Here is a 16,019-nt window from a genome sequence, read left to right on the forward strand (position 1 = left end):
CTTAACAATAACCATGGCCATAATAACTGATGAGCTCTATTATAGTTCTTCTCAGTTGTTAACACAGGTGTTCCCCTCCAGTGTGGGCGGGACTTAATTGTGGCCTGTCTCTGTACCTGATTCGTCCTTGGTAAAGGTCGAGTGAGTTGGAATATAAAAATATAATTTATCCAGAGTAAGCTCATCTATGCATCAATACATTTTCCGACATATCTTCATTACATATACATGTCAGACATTGTTTGTCATTTTTTTTGCCAATTCGGCATGCTAAGCAAGACCATGTTTGCTAACCAGCTAACGTTAGTTAAGGAAGGTCACTAACATAGTCTCATAGTGCTTGATACGCCATGAAGAGTTTCACTAAATTAACGTTGTGATCTTGGTTTTTTTCTTACTGGATGTAATCACTTTCATACACAAGTCTTTAAGAGCTTCCAATGCTAGCTTGTAGTTCTGATAGACTGACGGCTATCTATTGCCAAGCAAGCGTGTGTAGCACCCAGCCAGCAGACCTCAGCTAGGTGCACACCTGAAATAAACCTGTTTTTCTTCAAAGTAAAAAAATCAAAAAATGTCACACTTTGTCTAAATAAGTCAGAAGGGTTTGGGAATCATGACAAGGTGTCCGAAATGTATGTATGTATGCTACCTAACCACAGAGGGACAAGGGGTTATCATATTTGATGACATCTTGAGATATTCTCATAGACATGAATGGAACAGTGGCTTCCTCTGGTCTTTGTGACAATCCCCTCTCGCGATCTGGTTTCCAGGAAGTGGATCCTCCATCTATGTTTCTCCATAGGTCCGCCTATGCAAATGTACCTGTGTATGTATGTGTCAAGTTGAGGCCATGGTAATGTACGTACCCGCATTCCTGTTCCATACATCCACACCTGCAGGCCACACACTGCTATCCTTCCCTGCAGAAGATCACACAGTGGGGGTGCATGGCGGGGTATCAGTAGGGTAGGGTGGCAGGCTGTACTGCATGTGCTATTTGTGTGCCACTACCTACTGTCTGTCATTTCCTTATTCAAAATGTACACGTTGTATGATACTCAAATAGTCATAATACGATATTCAATATATAGAGAAAACTAGAGTTCATAAATATTAAAAGACTGTACCTGGCACACTCAATAACAATTGATTAATTTAATCAGTCAAATGTACTGTAGTAGCTTTCTTAAACTGGACTTATTTTATTGGTAAGTTGACCAGTAATATTATTATTTTTGTCAGTAGTGATGGCAACATGTATACTATTATTTCAAATATTTAGCAAACTTAATTTGAATTAAGAAATATGATGGGAAAGTCAAAACATGCCGTATCATCATTGTATTGGTTTCTTGATGTCCTCTTTTCCACCAAGGAGCTGTGTGATGTGCGTTAGCCACCAGGAGACAGGAGGGCTCCTGACACACACAGCCTCCTGGCCCTCCCCTGACACACACACGCTCCTGCCCTCCCCTTACACACACAGGCTCCTGGCCCCCCCTGACACACACAGGCTCCTGGCCCCCCCCTTACACACACAGGCTCCTGGCCCCCCCCTTACACACACAGGCTCTTGGCCCTCCCCTGACACACACAGGCTCCTGGCCCTCCCCTGACACACACAGTCTCCTGGCCCTCCCCTAACACACACACAGGCTCCTGGCCCTCCCCTGACACACACACAGGCTCCTGGCCCCCCTGACACACACAGGCTCCTGGCCCTCCCCTGACACAGGCTCCTGGCCCCCCTGACACACACAGGCTCTTGGCCCTCCCCTGACACACACAGGCTACTGGCCCTCCCCTAACACACACACAGGCTCCTGGCCCCCCTGACACACACAGGCTCTTGGCCCTCCCCTGACACACACAGGCTCCTGGCCCTCCCCTGACAGGCAGGCTCCTGGCCCCCCTGACACACACAGGCTCCTGGCCCCCCTGACACACACAGGCTCCTGGCCCTCCCCTGACACAGGCTCCTGGCCCCCCTGACACACACAGGCTCCTGGCCCTCCCCTAACACACACACAGGCTCCTGGCCCTCCCCTGACACACACAGGCTCCTGGCCCCCCTAACACACACAGGCTCCTGCCCCCCCCCCCTAACACACACAGGCTCCTGGCCCTCCCCTAACACACACACACACACAGGCTCCTGGCCCCCCCCTAACACACACAGGCTCCTGGCCCTCCCCTAACACACACAGGCTCCTGGCCCTCCCCTAACACACACAGGCTCCTGGCCCTCCTGACACACACACAGGCTCCTGGCCCTCCTGACACACACAGGCTCCTGGCCCTCCTGACACACACACAGGCTCCTGGCCCCCCTAACACACACACTCTATGTTAGGCATTCATCCAGGTAACCTGTCTGGCTACCCTATAATCACCCTCTAGGCAAACACTCCCTGTGTGGAATGCACACACAATCATGTCAGAGAGTGTACTAGATGCTCACTTGGATCCCACCTCAGTGTCTCTGACCTCTGACCTGTTGACATTGGTAATGGAGGAACTCTAACCCATCCCACGCTCTTTGGACAGAAGCCCTCGTTGGCCACCCTGCCCTTCAGGTGCAGAGGGGAAACGTTGATGCAGTAAACCTGTCATTTTGGGGAGATGTGTTATGCTTGTCTTTCAGGTCTCAGTGACCTATTTAGAACTGTATTCCCTCTCACACTGAAAGCCGTTTATTTACCGCTATTATGCTGTAAGGGTGTCGTGTGGGAATGGGAGTAAATGGTAAAGTCAAGCTGACAATTCCCTGGCAACCTAGTAACATTGACGAGTAACATCTACTGCCATGGCTCCAGTGGGCCTTGGAAGCATAGGAGTAATGTGTTGTGATGTCATAATCAGGTCATAATGTTGCTGGCAGTGACATCAATCAGAAGCCGAAGCAGGAGGAGAACTCTCTCAACAGAGACCTGATGCAGCTCGACTGGTGTCATGTTGCTAGCTAACTAGATAATGGCTCAACAGAGACCCGATGCAGCCCGACTGGTGTCATGTTGCTAGCTAACTAGATAATGGCTCAACAGAGACCGGATGCAGCTCGACTGGTGTCATGTTGCTAGCTAACTAGATAATGGCTCAACAGAGACCCGATGCAGCTCGACTGGTGTCATGTTGCTAGCTAACTAGATAATGGCTCAACAGAGACCCGATGCAGCTCGACTGGTGTCATGTTGCTAGCTAACTAGATAATGGCTCAACAGAGACCCGATGCAGCTCGACTGGTGTCATGTTGCTAGCTAACTAGATAATGGCTCAACAGAGACCCGATGCAGCTCGACTGGTGTCATGTTGCTAGCTAACTAGATAATGGCTCAACAGAGACCCGATGCAGCTCGACTGGTGTCATGTTGCTAGCTAACTAGATAATGGCTCAACAGAGACCCGATGCAGCTCGACTGGTGTCATGTTGCTAGCTAACTAGATAATGGCTCAACAGAGACCCGATGCAGCTCGACTGGTGTCATGTTGCTAGCTAACTAGATAATGGCTCAACAGAGACCCGATGCAGCTCGACTGGTGTCATGTTGCTAGCTAACTAGATAACAGTGGTGTATAAAGTACACAAAAGCCATACTTGAGTAAAAATAAAAATACCTTACTGTAAAATGACTATAACCTTTTAGAATACTACTTCTTAATACTAAGTCTTAAAGTATCTGATCTTTACTGTACTTAAGTATCAAAAGTAATTTTCTGATATTAAATGTACTTAAGTATTGAAAGTAAAAGTACAAGTAAATGCTGTTTATAAAAAAGCAAAGGGTCAGAATTTTGAGAATTAAGAAGTTTATTCCGACTAGAATGAGCATACTTATAAACTGGGCCTTGTTTGAACACAATTTTAACACAATATGCAATACTAAAGCAGCACCGAATGTAACAACCCAGTCATTACTTGAAACTGAATTTTTTTTTGTTCATTTTCAAACAAAACGTCCCAAAAAGCCATTTCAATTTTAATCTTTGTAACATTTTGTGAATGGGCTCCTGAGTATCCCAAGCAGGGGCGGTTTTAGCAAATTGGAGGCCCCCCCCAAAAAATACACCCCACCAAAACACCAATTCCCTCCAACCCCACACCCACCCAGACACACACTTAATGAACAATGTTGTGTGAAACTAACATTTATTGTGAATAGTTGACTTTAACAACTAAACAATTGAAATTATTTGAATTATGAGGTTTTGAGTGCAGTGTAATAGTAGTGTAACTTTTTGATTACCTTATCAAAATAATGTAACTTGATTAATTCTTTATACTTCTAATGAATGTTTTCAACTGAAAGTTCCGAATTTGTACAGGTCCTTTTTTAACTATTTCAATTATCTCTCTATCTGTTAATTTTTCACGCCATAATGCTGAGTCTTCACTGATCAATGTATGCCATTGCTGTTACTCGCATTGGTGACATCACTGCTCTCGTTTAATCCAGCTGTGCTTGAGCAGTGATGATGACCATGGCAGTATCATGCTCGTCGTCAGTGCAGGGGTCAGTGTCCCGGATATGGGCAGCTGTGGCATAGACATTTACAGTGCCTTGCATAAGTATTCACCCCCTTGGATGTTTTTCCCTTTTATTGCTTTTATAAATCAATCTTGGTCAATATAAGTTGGCTTTTTTTACCAAAAAAAATACAAAAAAGCCCTCTTCAATGTCAAAGTGAAAACAGATTTCTACACAGTTATGTCAATTCAATAAAAATATGTAATGAAAATAAGTGATTGCATAAGTATTCACCCCCTTTAAATAGACTGACCTAATTCAACAGAGGTCCAGCCAATTGGTGCTAGAAGTCTCACAATTAGTGAAATGGGGATCAGTGTGCAGTGAATGTGTCTCAAGTGATTGTAGTAGCGACACCTGTGTCTAGAAGGTCCATTCACTGGTCAGTATTCAGTAATCAGTATTCCTGGTCACTGTTACACCAGGAAGACTAAAGATCACTCCAAGCAACTCAGAGAAAAGGTTATTGAAAAGTATAAGTCAGGGGAAGGATAAAAAAAATGTCCAAGGCACTAAACATCCACAGGAATTCTGTTAAATCCATCATCAAGAAATGGAAGGAATATGGCACATGTGTAAATCTGGCTAGAGCAGGTCATCCTCACAAATTGAGTGACCGTGCAAGAAGGAGACTAGTGAGAGAGGCCACCAAGACACCTATGACTACTCTGAAGGAGTTACAAGCTTCAGCAGCTGAGATGGGAGAGACTCTGCATACAACAACTGTTGCACGGGTTCTTCACCAATCAAAGCTTTATGGAAGAGAGCCACTGTTGAAAAAAACTCATATTAAATATCGACTAGAGTTCGCCAAAAGGCATGTGGGAGACTCCATGGTCAAGTGGAAGAAGGTTCTGTGGTCTAATGAGACCAAAGTGGAGCTTTTTTTCAACAGTAGCTCTCTTCCGTAAAGCTTTGATTGGTGAAGAACACGGGCAAAAATCTTTGCCCAATTGAACGCACCGCCTCTGGTCACATGACCTGGAATCATATGTTCCATGATGGATTTAAGATACAATTTAGCTATAAAGAATAGAATTAAAGAATTGTGTTTTCATGCTTATCATGAATTGTCATTCGTTTGCAATGACAAATGATTTATTTTAATTATATAAAATGAAATCGTAAATACTACGAGGCCCCCTGGTGGCCGAGGCCCTGGGCAACTGCCCGCCTCGCCCAATGGGACGCACCGCCCCTGTGAGTAGCCAGAACCTTCAAACATGGGTGCTAAACTCAACCCTGGACCAGTCACCGTGGCAACCGAGGGATGCAAGTAATTTCCGGTCTCCGGGGTGATGATATCATTGGTGCGAATCTGCGAAACACTCATGAGTGGAAAGGTGAAGCTGGGATATGGTGTTTCTCTGAGATGTGCTACTGTGATGCAGAAGCTTCTGGAGGATACATGTGTCTGTCTTTATTTGAGTCATTCTGCGTCCAGCCTGATATGTTCACAGGTGGCTGGCTGGCTGGCTATCAATCCTCTAATACAGTTTACCTGCTGATGTTTCAATAATCAGGTTCTGGCAGCAATGTCACACTTCATAATTCCACATCTTGCTGGTTACTAGTGCTTGTTAGTAGACATGCTATTCTTAAACATGTAACATGATTAATGAGACTACAAATCAGTGAGACATAGATCATTTATTAGATAGACATTGATAGTCCACAGTTTAAGCCCTTAAAACAGTTACATGCATTGACATTGTTTTCATTCCAAATCCAGTATGGAGCTTTCTGATCAGTTCATCACTGCCAGGCCTAGCTGTGACTAATCTAGAATGTTAAGATGTGAATCTAGAATGTTAAAATGTGAATCTAGAATCTAGAATGTTAAAATGTGATTAAATAAACTTTATGTATTATCAATAGAACAGCCACACAATCCCTGCTATGCTGTGCATAGGTTGGTATGTACTCACAAAAATGCACACTACATACTACACTAAATTGCATTTAATTGGCTTAGTTTATATGTTATTAAATAAACTTTATTTAAATTATTACATTTATTTACTTAAAGATTTAAAAATAAATCTTAAATGTATTTTAAAAAGCCACACTAATAAGTGAATATACATTTCATTACATTAAATTAGAGCATTAAAGCATTAAAGTTTAACTGTTGGTCATAGTTAACAAAGTTACACTTACTAGTATTGAAGTTAAAAAGTTACAAATAATATTCTTACTACACTAAACTAAGCACCACTGGAATTCAAATGCTCTTGAATTATGCAAGTAATTAAACAGCAATAAAGATAAATCTTCCTGCAGTCCTTCCTGCAATGAGATGAAGTTTCACAAAGCGCATGGTTAGGGTTCTTTTGTGTGAGTGCACCGGTGTGTCTTTAATTGACCGGTAGAAGTGAAGCTTTTGCCACACTGAGTGCAGTGGTACGGCCTCTCTCCTGTGTGAATGCGCTGGTGTTGTTTGAGATTTCCCCCATCAGTGAAGCTCTTGCCACACTGAGTGCAGTGGTACGGCCTCTCTCCTGTGTGAGTGCGCTGGTGTAGTTTGAGAGTTCCCTCTCGAGTAAAGCTCTTGCCACACTGAGTGCAGTGGTACGGCCTCTCTCCTGTGTGAGTGCGCTGGTGTCGTTTGAGATCTCCCTCTTGAGTGAAGCTCTTGCCACACTGAGTGCAGTGGTACGGCTTCTCTCCTGTGTGAGTGCGCTGATGTCGTTTGAGAGTTCCCTCTCGAGTAAAGCTCTTGCCACACTGAGTGCAGTGGTACGGCCTCTCTCCTGTGTGAGTGCCCTGGTGTAGTTTGAGATGCTGCTGTAGAGTAAAGCTCTTGCCACACTGAGTGCAGTGGTACGGCCTCTCTCCTGTGTGAGTGCGCTGATGTCGTTTGAGATCCTTCTCTAGAGTGAAGCTCTTGCCACACTGAGTGCAGTGGTACGGCCTCTCTCCTGTGTGAGTGCGCTGGTGTTGTTTGAGATGTCCTCGAGTAAAGCTCTTGCCACACTGAGTGCAGTGGTGACTTCTCTTGTCATTCGCTCCTTCCTGTTGTGAAGAGGGGTTAGGGGCGACTTTACTGGATGTTGACCTGGACGGCACAGTTAGAGGTTTTTGTGTTTGTTGGTCACCGCTTCTGGAAGGTGCCAAAGTCTCTGGTCTGATCTCTCCAGACCTCAGCAGTCTCACGTACTCGTCCGTGTGGCACCTCTTGATGTGCTTGTGGAGGTAGATTTGAGCCGTGTAGGAAAACGGACACAGGGAGCACGAGAACACCTGAGACGCCGACACCTCTGACAGAAAGAATAAAGAGAAAGATGACATTTAGGTTCAGTCAAAGAAAAATGTTGGATGTTTACCTTTTACATAAAAGTACATATATACATTATAACCATTTCTTTTCCAACATTTCTTACTGTCATTCATTTCAATATTTTCATCATCTTATATCCACTCATCAGTGATTCAGGTCTGTGATGCAGAATTGCTCTTTAACATTCTTTTATAATCAAGGTCTTTCACAGCAGGTGAAGCTGAGATCTTTGCTGAGTCGTCCAACCCTAACGAGGGCGGTGTGTTCTAACGAGGGCGGTGTGATCTCACTAGATGAGGTTGGCCTAGATGGCAGATTTAGTTGAAAGCATGTGAAGCGGAGATGGTTGCTGCTACCTTTGAACAGACCTGTATTTCAGGTGTAACATTGTGATGTACCTTTGGCGCTACTCTTGATGTCCCACAGGTAGTCGAAGGTGATGCCCAGGTCTCTGGCGTAGTCCTCTCCATACCAGACCAGCAGCTCCTCTCCAGGGGCGATGGGCTTACAGCAGCGATACACAATCCCCCCTCTGTACTGAAACGCCACCAGGTTCTGCTCGTCACCGTCACGAGCGCAGTTCACATACCTGATGGAGAAACCAGAGATTGAAAATGACACAGAAGAGAGAAGTGTAAATACTAGTTCTACAACTTTAATATAAATATAAAGCTGGGTGTGGAATACGTGACTTATATCAGTGACAGATCAGAAGACAGCAACAAGAACAGCAGATAGGACAGAGACAGACTTAAAGGTGTAGTCTGCGACTCGGCGAAAGGTTGCTGATATTTGAGCTCAACAGCCAATGTGCTCCTGGATCAGCGTGTTGATTGGCTGGAATTGGGTAAAGTTTTACTATTGAGACACACACTGAACGGCCAGCTAGAGGAGAGAGAAGAGCAATTTGCTGAATCTGGCAGAAAGTGTGGATTAGAATCGCAGACTGGACCTTCAAGTGAAAGAATCAAGAGGAAATAAAGAAGGACGTAACCTCATCCAGTTGGAGTGAGTTTCTCTCTTTGCGTCTATGTACTCATCTACATGTCGGCTCTTGTATGTCTGTGGAAACATTGAATCAAACACTGTCACCTGTTTCAGTACAGAGGAGTTAAACATTTTGAACAGAATTTCTTTTTTTTTGGAATCAGTTTTTCAGACTGGAAACATTTATTATTTAGAAACACCATTTGATCCCTCACCACCCAGGAGTATCCGCTCTCTATGGCCTCGTCCCTGTCCATCACCTCTCCCTCATAGGGGCCAAAGTGCGCCCCTCTTGGCACCGTCTGGCCCTGGTTGAACACCCCCAGACCTGCGTTTGGGATGTTGGACTTTCTGACCACCAGTCCAGGTGGCAGGGTGAGTCTGGCTCGGTCTGGGACCCCTACAGGAACTGGGGTGTCGGGGATGAAGTTAGGGGGACCATGGACCCCACACTCATCAATGTAGAAAGACTCACAGTCCTCACAGTCTGCAGAAAAAAGGAACGATTCAGAGATTATTCATTTACATTATGATGCAACCTAAAGATGTATGATGACATGTTGTAAAACTGAATAACCAGCGACTGTAGCTGAATGGCTGAAAACGGTATGAAGTCATCAGCAGATCAACCTTTAGAGTGATGAAGTTAAGAGGAGAAAATATGCATAAATTCGCAGTATTATGGAGACAATGAACAATTATACTGTTGAAATTCTGTGATATTACTCTTACACCAGATATGTTTAATGTCACTGAAAAGAGAGAGAGAAAGAAAGAGATCATGTCTAGTAGAAAGGTAGCAGTAAGAGCAACTCACAGAGGTAATCTTCATCCTTGGGCACCTCTTCCTCTACGTAGCTCACTCTGGGTCTGCTGCGCAGGCTGCCTCCACGCTTGTAGCTGTTCAACTGGTCTTTCTGCTGTTTCAACCACTCTCTCTTTGACACTCCTGACACACACACACACACACACACACACACACACACACACACACACACACACACACACACACACACACACACACAAAAGGCGATTTGCCTTTACTGTTCATACAACAAACTGTGATCTGCCTTCTTCCGCACAACTACTTTATATCCCAATACTGACCTATGTTGTGTGTGTGTGTGTGTGTACTCTCCTGTATAAAACCTCTTACCAGGTCTCTTTGCTGTTGAGTCTGGCTCTCTCCCTCTCTGTCCATCTACACTCTCCACGCCGTCTCTCTCTCCACCCTGGTCTGAGTCCGTTCTGGGGGCCTGAGGAGGAACAGAGACGAGTTCTGTCTGGAAGTTCGATCAGCCAACATGAGTTCTGTTATGCGTATGTACTGTATGTGCGTGGACACTGAGTGTTGCTGCCGATAGGTTGAAAACTGCTGTTCCTATTTCTGATTGGCTGAGAGGTCTGAGGAACGTGTTTAGAGTGTGTGTTTATGAGACCTGTTTGCTCTCCTCTCTCTATGGTTCTGTCCCTAAGGAACAGGAGTTCCTGTTCTGTTTGTGTGTGTGTGTGTGTGTGTATGTTTTGGTGAATGTGAATGTGTATGCGTGTTAGTGTACATGTGTGTTTTACAAAACCTGTTTGTTCTCCTCTGTCTCTATAGCCTGTTCTGTGGGATCCACCTCTAAGGCCTGAGGACACTGAGCATTGCTGCTGATTGGTCGAAAACTGCTGTTTCTATTTACGATTGGCTGAGAAATCTGACTGCTCTCGCCGCTTGGCTGTGAAGTCCTGTTGTCGTCGCTGATTGGCTGTGAAGTATTGTTGCTGATTGGCTGTATAGAGAAGAAATGACAAGACAAGCTAGTGCAGGTGCAAACGCAGGCTAGTGTGCAACCCCTTAACATGTGTGTCAAAACTGCACCCAGGTTTGAGTCTTTAGACGTCTTAAACATCTCGGAGAGCCCAAACCTGAACAAAAGGCTTAGGGGGATGCTTGCCTTGGGCAACGTCATAGCTTTTTCCTAGTAACTATAAGTCAACTAGTGAACAAACGCTCAAAATATCCCACTTTCTCTAATGCTCTCCCTGTTCACCTCACTTAATGTTAGCGGACATTGGAATTGTTTGGAAGCGCGTCACCTAAGTGAATCTCTCTTGCTTAGCCTCTCAGCGACATTCACAGGGTATATACAGCAATCCTTAAGTTAAATTTAATACCTTTTTAATACCTTTTTTTACTACCTTCTGATTTTTTTTAAAACCATCACGACACTGAGTTGCAAGTGTTAATCGGCGACCTTTCTAACGTTTACAGAGATTTTGACATATATAACACTATACACAACATAATAGATTTAGAGACTCACTGATGTTGACCACATATTGCACACTTTTATTTCATTTTGTGAATAATAAAAAAAAAAACTACATTAAATGTGCAATGGAGAGATAGTTCCAGCACACTGGCTGGCATTCATTACATGAACTGTTGATGCATTATAAACTGGCATCTGCTATATGAATTGTTGCTGATATCACTTCACAAACTGGCATCCACTACGTGAACTGGTGTGCTATAGGCCTAATATGAATTCATGAGCAAACATCAGCACGAATCGCCCAGCCTTGTTGATGCCATCAACAAGCTGTTTTTTGAAGAACGATGCTAATCCAAATCTGATGATGTAGCCGGTTTTGTCTTTATCACACGTGAATGACTTTGCGATGTCAGAGTCGGGAAACATTTCTTTAAACAGCTCCGAAATTCCTTCGTTGGAGTTCAATGAGTGGTGTTTAACTGCAGTGTTTAAACACCACAGAGCCTCCGCACGCAGTGTTGGTGTGGCGCCCATAGTCACCCGGAGGTCAGACGTAGTTGCTGGTGGTGGTGGTGCAGCAGCACAGACAGTTGGCAGAGTGGTAGAATGAACTGCTCTCGCCGACCACGCATTCTATTTTTATGTTTAATGGTTTGCATATGCGACCGAAGTGCATTAGCTCCCATCCAGTTGACATTGATGTTTTTTTTTACAAACCGAACAATAAGCCTGCCGGTTATTCCCTACTACACCCAGCTGTCAGAAAACTTGCATTTGCCCATGACGACGACGATGGTTGTCTGGACGTTGAAGATATGCCTAAGCAAGTCAAAAACGTAAGCCAGCCAGTTGGCTACCCAGTTGAAGCGCGCAGTGTTTGAGATGTCGAACGACCACTGAATATGACGTCAGCATCAAACATACAAAGTTGAGACTTCAGGATTGATACGGAAGATCTTTGATTGTGCCAAGCTTTGCTAAAGCCCGCATTTAAACGAACTAACGCGAACTTTAGAAGATTGACATTCTATCAGAATAGGACACTTGAAAAAATAATACCCATTTAAAAAAAAATAATACCTTTAAAACTACATTTAACACTTTTAATGGCCTTAAATTTGGCAATTTTGATTTATCACCTTTTAATACTTTTTAATACCCCGCGGACACCCTGATTCAGTTGTCGCCGCAACAAATACTATATTCCATTTCTGCTAATTCCCCTAAATCCTATACACTGTAACCTTCCCATCTATCCTCATAAGGATGGCCAAAAAGTTTAGCTGTTTACCTGAGATGGCAGGGTAGGAGCTGGGGGTTGGGTGCGCCACACAGAGCCGACTCTGGACTCACCAAGGGTTTTGACGGGAACTCTGAAGGTACGAGAGGCTGGAGGAGAAGACAGAATCTTGAGGTCTTAATCTTTGTCTATTTCTCAACCGCATGATGTTGGATCGCACATGATGAGCATCTCTCTAATCAGGCAGCTTACACTCTAACACACTGTGCACCCGTGTGCATTTGTTTTGTAAGTATCACGCTGTATGCTGACCTGGAGGTCTCCTCTCCAAACTGGGTGTCCACTCTTCCTCTGAGTCGGTGCTGTCAGCAGTGGGCGCTCTTGCCAACGTCTCCTTCCTGGCCCGGCCTTTCTTCATGAAGGCTGGAGGAGTGGAGGACAGACCTGACGAGGGTGGGCAGAAAAAAAAGCCAAGATACAGGCAGAAAGGTAGACAGGACAAGGCAGAGAGACAGACCATCACAGACAGATACTGTATGACGTCTGGTCCTCAACCCTGAAAGCATAGTGTACAATGGAAAAATACAGAGAGACTGTACCACTGATCATAGATATTTCAGTTTAATTATTTGGCAGAGGCTTTTGTTAAAAGCATTACAGTATTATAACAAAGATATAATTTATGTTATAATTCATTGTTTTGTTATCCTCAAAACACCTCCCACAATAATCTAATTTGGTCAAAGGCTCAGTACAGCTCTGGGTTTGATCCTGAAACTGTGATGTAATGGCTACCTATAGCCAGCATGTACAGGTGGTTCCTCTTCATGTTTCTGTAGCGCACCTTCTCCCATGCGGCCAATAGCAGCCACTCGGCCTGCGTGAAGTGCACTCTGAGGTCATCGAAACTCTCCTAGGATGTAACCACACACGACTCACAGACTGATGCAGTAAAGCAGAATGTGCGTGTGTGTGTACATGAGTGATTGTGTGTGTTTTGAGTTTGATGCAGGGAGCAGATAGTAGAGATGATTGAAAGTGTAGCAGCAAGTGTAGGAACTCTACTGACCTCATCAGATGAACTCATGGTTCAGGACTTGACAAACTGAAAAGGTATTTGACCTAGAAAAAAAACAACACACAAAAACATAATCATCAATGTTTCTTTACGCTAGCTACATAACATTAAAAAAAACAAAACAATACAATTTAAAAATATATATATATTTTTCTTTTAAAAAGTCTCGCCATTTAAAAGTTACCTTGAGGTACAGAAATGTTATCAAAGTTTTCTTTAACTTTATCTAACGCCATCTCCAACAGTGCAAGTCACATATAATTTCAAGGACTTCATTCGCATTCTCATTATTAGGCTTTCCATTTAGTTTAGAACAGACTCTCAAATGTGCCCTGAGGCCGAGTCATGTCAGACATTGGGGGCTGTGAGATGAATGGAGTTCCGGTTGACACTCGCATGTACACGAAGCTAGTCGAAACCAGGCGTTAGCGCGCGCACAACGTGCATGTACACTCACGGTAAACTGCAAGTGACAGAAACACCAAATATAATTTCACTTCAGCATTGAGTTTCCTCATTCCACGCTACTTTGGAAAACCTCATTAACTGAGCAACTAGCTTGATAACAAACGTTCAGACTTTATTTTCAGTCCAACATGGGCTAACTTTAAATTTGACTTGTGACAGAAAACTACGCGTGCGCGGGAGAAACATTTCAGATGAAAACGACATAATGCAGCCTAGCCTTATAAGAAGCACATCCTAGCAAAATAACCCGTGAGGCGAAATTAACACCACAACAACCATAACTCCAAAAGATTAAGGCGACCACGATAATTTATTAAATGAACTAACGGTATACGAGGTGCGGCAGTTAGCCTAAATATCATATAATGCTGTTATTATACGTTTTCTTCATTACAATATAATTACAGCAGTAGCTAGCTATCATAGTCTAATTATTTAACAGCCCACATATAGTATAGGCTGTCTAAATAAAACTGACGTAATTTAATCCAGGTAGCTAACGGTTAACATTAGCTAACATTCTCTAGAATTTTGTGATATGTTGGCTAACAGTAAACTGCAGACTAACGGTAATTTATAGCTAACTTTGAAGGCGAAGATTGAACGGTTGAACTTCAACGTAGTCGGTGTTAATTGGATTTCAATACTACCAACCTGCTGTAATGAGCTGAACAATTAAACCAACGGCTCTCGATGAAAAGACGCTCAACAAACCTGTGCTTCTTCCCTCTCCGTCGAGTCACTGCTGGTGTCAGTTGGGTCGATAACTGACGCCGATTCTCCTCAGAGAACCGCCAGTCACCCTCGAGACAACTCATTTCGCGCCTAAAAGAAACACCTAATGACGTTCGTGGGTTCGCAGATCTCTTGTTATGAAATGGGTAAAATGAGAGTTTTTATTCTTAACCAGTATCATCCATCATACATACAACATCAGACCTTTCCACTTACATTTCAAAGCTGCGGTGGATATTTGTCTGCACCACAGAAACGACCCAAGTCATAGTAAAGCAAGAAGAAAAAAAGTCCTACTTTGAAGCAGCTGGTTTGAGTTTAATCTGCCCGTCTCCGAGAAAAGTCCACCAACATTAATCAGCGCAATTCAGCATTACAAGATGCAGAGATGTAAACAATCTGAGAAGCACAAATATGTTTGTCTGTAAGTGAGGATACAAGTGTGTGAACTCAACAAAGGTGGATGTTACGGACAGGGGCGTCTTAATAGCACTCGAGTCCCCCTGGGCTATGGACTTTTTATTTTATTTTTGGAGGCCCCCCGCCCGCTAATCGCACAATCAATTTCTCAACAGCGATATAGCCTAATAGCCCACACAAGATCATTGCCTGCGTGATTGAACCGTATACATAGCTTGCATATATCTTGTTTAAAATAAAATAACAATCTTAAAAACGAGTTGACTCGAGAACTGTGATCTTTTGCTCTCTGCCATGTATTGAATAAAACGGTACGCATGGAAATGGACAGAATGACAATCAACAAGACAACCTTCCACAAAACAACAGGTTAGGCGAAAAACACATACCGTAGGCTTACTAACGCTGCAGTTAGGCATATTCAACATGTACGCACGACACCGAGAAATATTTCGCTGCTTACTGCACATAAAAACGTGTGAATAAAAGAGAATGATTTAATTGAATTTACTTATTAATTTCGTTGCTAACTGCGCACATCATATGGTGTTTAATTAAATTGGCAAGTTGCCATCAAAGGAAGGAACACATTTGATTTAGGATAAGCCTAATAAGACAATCATAAACGGATCAATAGAAAGTCTTTTGCGGGTCTTTCTAACCGCAAACTCGCTGTCAAACTTGACGCAATAGCTATGGCTAGCACCTGTCACTACAAACATCTAGTAGCAGCTAGCGCTATAGCTAGTTCTTTCACAGGTAGTTCTAGCTGTGCAGCTAACTCTAACAGCACAATCGTAGTAGCTTTTCACATGATACTAGTGTAGAGATATCTGATTTTTGACTGGAGGGGCAATATTTACACGAAAGTCATAAGAATGAATGACGATGTCCTCATCAAGTCTATCCTCCACTTAATTTGGCAGTGTGTTGATAGTGCTATCCTCTGATTGCTTTAACGTTTGGCAAAGTTTTCTTTAATAATATAGCCTGTCTTGATTTTCTTCCTTTTCTGAGC

General features: G+C 43.5%; 1 pseudogene; it reads right to left on the reverse strand.

Annotated features, from left to right (window-relative positions):
- Window positions 1-6,854: 6,854 nt before the first annotated feature.
- LOC116218863 lies at window positions 6,855-11,486 on the reverse strand (annotated as a pseudogene).
- Between the last annotated feature and the right edge of the window lie 4,533 nt (window positions 11,487-16,019).

Source organism: Clupea harengus, chromosome 3 (genome assembly GCF_900700415.2).
Source record: "Clupea harengus chromosome 3, Ch_v2.0.2, whole genome shotgun sequence".
Lineage (NCBI taxonomy): Eukaryota > Metazoa > Chordata > Actinopteri > Clupeiformes > Clupeidae > Clupea > Clupea harengus.